We start from the raw sequence: 8,018 nt of genomic DNA, 5'->3' as shown, positions 1-8,018 counted from the left end.
TATATTATATAAATTAAAAATATTATTGGTTTTAACTTTTAAATATTTTATAAGGTGAGTTTTTTGGTGGTATAGTTTTGAATGGCTAAGAATAATTATGTGGGGCTTGCTACACATACAAGCAAAAAAGTCCTACAAGCGTTACAAGTTGCCCAACCCAGACTTCATTCCACGCGCAGTCATTCCCTTTGAATGGAGCGTAAATTACATGCGCGTCACTCAACGGTTGCGCTTCGCAAAAAGCGCTTCTTATAGCGCACTCTTCCACTTCTCCTTCTTCGAAGAAAACACAAACCGTCTATTTTCGAGCAACATTCGAAACTGAAGAGATAGAACTCGTCGCGAAGATTAGCAGAAACCATCAACACAAGATAGAACTCTCCATCAACAATCTCCAGAAAAAATGAAGATATATTACTCAAGGTACGTTACTATTTTACTCATCTTGTAGATTTTCCACATTTCGAAATCGAAGAACTAGGTTTTACTGTTCTTCTACATTCTTCTACGTTTTACTGTTCTTCTTGTTCTAGCTCTCATTTTACTGTTTTTAATGTTCTTCTTGTTCTAGGTTTTACTATTCTTCTTAGTTGTTCTAGGTTTTACTGTTTTTCTTGTTCTAGTTCTTCTCGTAACTGATTTTTGGGAGTATATTGCATAATTTCGTGGGTGTATATGGAGTAATTTGTTGGGTGTATATGGCATAATTTGTTGGGTGTATATTTCTGAACTGATATAATGTAATATAATCAACTGTTGCAAGTGTTCTAAATATTGCTTGTCCTTCGGTGTATATTGCTTGACCTTGTAATGTTGCTTGACCTTGTATATTATGCATGTTTGAGTGAATTGAAACATCATTTTGAACTGATCTAATTAAATACTTAAGAGAAATCGTATAGGTATGTAACTGATATATAGGTGTATCTAACTGATATCTATGGGTGTATTTTTCATTTCAGAAAAAATGGCAGGCAGAAACCAAGATGGAAAAAATGTAAGAATAAATATATGTCTTAGATCAAATCAGTTTTTCAAAATAGAAATATATCTGACTCTAATTTTGCTTTGTTTATAGCAAACCAAAGACCTTAAGTATGGAACCCATTTGTTGAGTGACAAACTCAGAAATATGAGCGAGGATAAGAAAGTAATTGTTAGGGATTTGAGATTTGGTGGCCTGATGCACATCCCACTGCTAAGGGTGCATCACTAAATATTAAAGGAGTTGACTAACTCCTTTAAATTAGGGAAAAACATACTCGAAACCGGCTACGGTTCCTTTAAAGTAAGACCAAAAACAATAGGGGCTGCGCTTGGCATCAACGCGTCAGGTAACTCGCTACAAACATAGGTGTATTTCAAGTGATGCTTGGGTGTATTTCAAGTGATTTTCATACTATGTTGTTTTCCTTTTTGTAGGAGATCTATTTCCTCAGAAAGTCAATTATAAGGATCTTTCTGAAGACGAGAAACAAATTTTTAGAAGATTCCAGGGGAAGACCCTCAAAAATCTGACAGATGAGATGATGGCTATTGGTGTTGATAATGAACAGGATCGCCTCATGTTCAAGAGGATTTTCATCCTCTATATACAGATGGCGTTCCTGTTACCAACAACAATAAATAAAATCTCCCCTGTGCACCTGGCACCAACTTTCAAGATGGACACAATAACAGAGCGGAACTGGGGAGCACATGTTTTGAATTTTATCATCAAGGGCATAACAGATTACAATCTGCAAAAGAAAAAGGCAATTGACGGCTGCCTGTTTGCCCTGATGATAGTTTACTTTCATCTATCAAAAAATAAAGACAAGAAGAGGGCAGAAAGACCTCCAGAACCCTGGATTGCCAACTGGACTAGAGAGCAGTTGGTTGAAAGAATGAGGACAGAAATAGAGGAACATATGGTAAGTGAATAAAATATCTTGGGAGTATTTTACTTACCTGAATGCTGCTAATTAAAATTTCTAATGTTTCAGGAAATTGTAAAGATGGCCGAAACAAAGGAGAAAATGAAAGAAATAAAGAAAAAAGAAAAAAAAAAGAAGAAACCAAAAAAACAAAAAAAAAAGGAAGGCAAGTTCATCATCATCATCTGAGACTGAAACAACTGAAAGTGAGGTTCATTCTACCTCTGAGTCTGAGAGTGAAGAAGACTCAGAGGATTCAACAAGGAAACAACCCACCCAAAAAGCCAAAAAGTAAGTAACATACTTGGATGTATTTTGTTTATCTAGTTGGGTGTATTTTGTTTATCCAGTTGGGTGTTTATCCAGTTGAGTGTATTTTGTTTATTCAGTTGGGTGTATTTTATTCAATCATTTAGGTGTATTTTGTCCCTTTTGGTATGTTTATAAATAATGATTATTTGCCTTCCAGAATGGAGTCCAAAAAAAGAAAGAAGATTCAGGAGGATTCTGATTCAGAATCTGAATCAAATGATGAGTAATGTTCTGAAATTATTACTGCTTTCCTTTGGGTTTATTATCAAGATTTCATGTATTAACATAGCGTCTCTTATTAACTTTTAGAAGCGAAGAATCATCACCAGTAGAGAAGCAAAAAACAAAAAAAAAAACTCAGAGAACACCACAAAAGTAAGCACTTCTTTGGTTAGTATTTTGTGATCAAATTAATTTTGTATTTCTGATTCATACTTGTTTTTCCCCCCAGAACATAATCCAAAAAGAAAAAGGTCATTGTTGAGGATTCATCTCCTGAGCAAGCTCAATCCTATCATGGGTACAATACTTTGTAAGTTATATTACCGTCTATCATCAAAATTATATTTGTTAACATGTTCTTTTATGCATGTACTGTCAGATCTGAAATTGGAACTGAAGAATTAGATGAATTCTTAAGGGAAAACAATGAAAAATCTGCTGCACAGGGGTAAGTCTTGTTGGGGCGTATATTTTAGATTTTAAGTTGTTTTCATTGCTAATAATTGTTTGTTGTTTGCCAGGGAGAAGGAAGTTGACCTGCGATCGACGGAAGGTCACTATATCTTATCTGAAACGTAAGAAGCTTTATTTGATAAAATCTTCTTATCCTGATTTAATAGTATGGTATTTTTTATGAATAATATGTACTCTATTATGTTTAGAATACCAGACATAAACTTAGGAAGTGATGATCCTTCATCTCAAGGACACACAGACCAAAGTAGCGTAAATAAACCGGCAGAGAGCATGTAATTTCTCTTTCAAATAACCGTTACTTTTATTCTTTTATTACCTTCTACTTCTAATTCTGTATATATTTTTTTTAGAAAAAAAGCACTTTAATGTTTTATTCGAGAAAAAAAAGGCAGGAAAAAAAAGCAAAAACTGCAAGTATGTAAATTCTCAAAAAATAAAGCCTGTCTTTCTTTTGAATACTTCGGGTGTATTTTTACTTTTCTTAGGGTGTATTTTAGGTTGAGTCTGGTTGTAGAGTCAGCCAGTGAGCCAGCTGAAGAGAACATGATGGTTGTGAAGCAAGAGACACAGTCCAAAGCGCTTGCAATGTGAGTTTTTCAAGAAAATTTCAACCTTATAACCTTTTTATTTTCAGACGCTTTGTTAACCTTTTATTTTTCTTCTTGTTTAGAGTTTCGATTCAAGTTTATCTACCACTGTCCCAAACAACCACTGTGCCAGAAATTAAACAAACACCTGTGACAGAAAATGAACCAACCCCTGTGCTACAAATTGAAGGAACTATAAAAAGGTAAGAAATAGTCTTAGGTGTGTATTTGGTTACAGTTTGGTGTATATTGCCTCTATTGGGGTGTATATTTTCACGATTGATCCCTGACTAGTTTTTTTATAACATGATTAATTTTATGTAACCCTGCAGCACTCCTGAACCACCCCAAAAACCTGAAGAAAGCACACCCACGCTTCTTCCAACTCCATCTAAAATGTAAGTTCATCAGAGTAAAATCAATGTTTGGTTATCATTCATAAATTCTTATTCTTATAATATGTTATACATGATCACGCAATAATCCAGCCCCAGAAGATGCTGCTGCACTGATGATGATGGCACGGACAGTATTGTATGTTCCTAAAACAGATCCGACGCCATCATTCAGCCTTGGCTTGACTGATTCAAGCCAAGAAAAAGCAGCAACGCAGGAGGGAGCGTCAACACAAGATGGAGAGAGGGTAAAAACTCCTAAAATCCCAAAACTGCTAGAACAATTAGGGGATCTGGTACAAAAAATTACAAGTGGTGAGGTGACAACAAAAGAAAAAAGTCCACAGATTCGAAAGAAGAGTGGCGGAGAGAGTTTCGAGAAGTTTGAAACTCCTACGAGGACGAATGAAGATACTTCTGACATGAAAGAGAAATGCTACCTCTGGGCCATACGAGTGAAGACATATGCAAATGGACTAACTAATGAGTTTGACACCGTCTGCACACTCCAAGCCCAAGATAGATACATTTTGTCAAAACTCCACCTTGCATCACTCGCAGCTGAAACGCATATAGAAGCTGAGGTAATATTACAATAACATTAATGTTTTTATCATCAAAATTAACTGCAATGTTGATTGATGTAAAATTGATTTCGGCATCTTTTTCTAGATTGTCTCTGCCATGTACTTCATCCTAAACCAGCAAAAGATTAAAAGGTTTTAAGAAGAAGTATACTGTCTCCCCCCTGATATTGTGGTAAGGGTTGCTTCAATGAATTTTGGGTGTATTTTCTGCATTCCTTCAGGTGTATTTTTTGTCTTAAATTGGGTGTATTTTATGTGTTCATTTGGGTGTATTTTCTGTGTTTAATTGGGTGTAAGTTGTGTATTCATTTGGGTGTATTTTCTGGATTCGTTTGGGTGTATCTTCTGTATTCATTTGGTGGTTCACAATTTTTGCAGAACATGGCCATTGTAAATCATCCAAAAGGGGTATTCTTACGGCCTAAAACCAATAAGCCATTCAGGGTGGAAGACTACCCAATGTTTATACCCTTCTTGGACCTTAAAAAATTAGCATCGCATCGTTATGTAAGTTTTCATTTCTAAAACTTCTTATTACCATTTTTTACTTATGTGCCAAATAAACTAAAACAGTGTTCAATCTGAACATATTTCAGATTTTTGCACCTGTTTGCCATTCACAACATTGGTGGTTATGGTTGGCTGATACAAGAAAGCAGAAATTTTATATAGTCGACCCATACCACACGAAATCTTTGTCCGATGAGAGAACTGCCCTGAATACATTCATTGTAAGTTGGTTCTGTGTTCTGTATTTTAATAGTTGGCTGTATTTCTGTTCAATATAAGGTGTAACTTTGTGTTCCTTTGGGTGTATCCCTTTATTGAATTTATTCATGTATTACTGATTTGTTTTGTGTTTTAAGGGATATGTAATTTCACGAATTAAAGTATATGCTGGGGGGCACCTCTGAAGACAAGGGACAAGGACAAGGAAATTGTACCACCATACCTTCACATTTCAGGCCAAAAGACAAGGTATAAATCTTTCACTCTGAAAATGAAATTTTTCTATATGTAATTTGTAATTTATTTTCTTGGTTTTCAGCTATGACTGTGCTATCTACGTAATGAAGTGGCTTGAGATATTTCAGCCCGCAAACATTAAAAGGCTGAAGTATGAGTGGGACAATTGGACCCAGCTAAATGTGTTTAAAACTAAATAACTCTGTATTACTTTACTCAATTAACATAGTTGATTAAACAGAATATTCTTTTTAACTGTAGGACGAGGTGGACCACTTTAGAGTAGAATATGCTTCCCGGATTCTATTCCATGAAATGAATCAAGACAAAGCTAAAGCCATTAGGGGAAGTAATGCAATAAGATTGTCCAAGCTATCCTCATTGTTATTGAGTCCATATTGTCAGATAGATTCTAAGAATATTGACACTGATTAATGTAACTATTATATAGTCTTGTAACAAATTGAACACATGCTATAAAAATTTGCTAATTATGAGTAAAACTCTCTCTGCTGTATTCAAAATGTCTGAATTACAGATACTATAATATGAAGAAAAATATCAAACCAAATATACACCCATAACCTGACATTTTTTACACCCAAAGAAAGTTGAATATACACCCAAACATCTATCCCCCTGATGCTTTATCCCTAAAACCCTGAATCCTAAACCCTAAACCCTAAACACTAAAACCTAAACCTTAAACACTAAAACCTAAACCGTAAACCCTAAACCCTAAAACCCTTAAATGCTAAACCCTAAACCCTAAAACCGTAGTTAAAAAAATAATCAATATTTTATAACATAAACAGCAGATTGTGAAATATATATATGTAAAATGTGAAATATAAGAAAATTCATAAATACACCCAAAACAACAGTGCTTTTACACCCATATTATGTAACTATACACCTAAAGAGTTATCCGTTGCTGCTGGTACCCTGAACTGATAATTCATAATACGTCCTTGATATTGGCTGGAATTTGAATGCACCACTGATGCAACATCAAAGAGGTTTAACTGAATATAACAAACTCACATATTAGCTAAATGGTGCGCAGAAATTGTGATTACACTTTGATTATGTAAAATTCATCGCTCTTTCTTTCCCTGGTAATGGTGCCAAAAACATGATGCCAATACCATGGTTCACAACTTCGCACAACTAACCAGCAAGTGCACTGGGTCGTCCAAGTAATACCTTACGTGAGTAAGGGTCGAATCCCACGGAGATTGTTGGCTTGAAGCAAGCTATGGTCATCTTGTAAATCTCAGTTAGGCGGATATAAAATAGTTATGGAGTTTTTGAAATTAATTAATAAAATAAGGATAGAAATACTTATGTAAATCATTGGTGAGAATTTCAGATAAGCGTATGGAGATGCATTCGTTTCTCTGAACCTCTGCTTTCCTGCTGTCTTCATCCAATCAATCTTACTCCTTTCTATGGCTGGCTTTATGTAAGGATGTCACCGGTGCCAATGGCTACTTTCGATCTCTCTCGGGAAAATGGTCCAAATGCCCTGTCACAACACGGCTAATCGTCTGGAGGCATCACCCTTGTCGTTGGTTGCATCCTATTCCTCTCTGTGAAAATGGTCCGATGCGCTGTCACTGTATGGCTAATCATCTTGAAGGTTCCCGATCGTACTGGAATAGGATTTACTATCCTTTTGCGTCTGTCACTACGCCCAGCACTCGCGAGGTTGGAGTTCGTCACAGTCATTCAATCCCAGAGTCCTACTCGGAATACCACGGACAAGGTTTAGACTTTCCGGACTCTCATGAATGCCNAGGTTTACAGAAGTAAGTAATTGATGCATAAATCCACTTCCGGAGCCCACTTGGTGTGTGCTTGGGCTGAGCTTGAAGTCTACACGTGGAGAGGTCATTCTTGGAGTTGAACGCCAGCTTTTGTGCCATTTTGGGCGTTGAACTCCACTTTGCAACTTGTTTCTGGCGCTGGACGCCAGAATTGGGCAGAGAGCTGGCGTTGAACGCCAGTTTGCGTCATCTAAACTTGGGAAAAGTATGAACTATTATATATTGCTGGAAAGCCCTGGATGTCTAATTTCTAATGCAATTAGAAGCGCTCCATTTCGAGTTCTGTAGCTCTAGAAAATCCATGTTGAGTGCAGGGAGGTCAGAATCCAATAGCATCAGCAGTCCTTCTTCAACCTCTGAATCTGATTTTTGCTCAAGTCCCTCAATTTCAGCCAGAAAATACCTGAAATCACAAAAAAACACACAAACTCATAGTAAAGTCCAGAAATGTGAATTTAACATAAAAACTAATGAAAACATCCCTAAAAGTAACTAGATCCTACTAAAAACATACTAAAAACAATGCCAAAAAGCATATAAATTATCCGCTCATCACAACACCAAACTTAAATTGTTGCTTGTCCCCAAGCAACTGAAAATCAAATAGGATAAAAAGAAGAGAATATACTATAAATTCCAAACTATCAGTGAAACATAGCTCCAATTAAATGAGCGGGACTTATAGCTTTTTGCCTCTTGAATAGTTTTGGCATCTCACTCTATCCAT

The sequence above is a fragment of the Arachis ipaensis genome, chromosome B07 (assembly GCF_000816755.2).
Source record: "Arachis ipaensis cultivar K30076 chromosome B07, Araip1.1, whole genome shotgun sequence".
Taxonomy (NCBI): Eukaryota; Viridiplantae; Streptophyta; class Magnoliopsida; order Fabales; family Fabaceae; genus Arachis; species Arachis ipaensis.
This window is presented reverse-complemented; position numbering follows the sequence as displayed.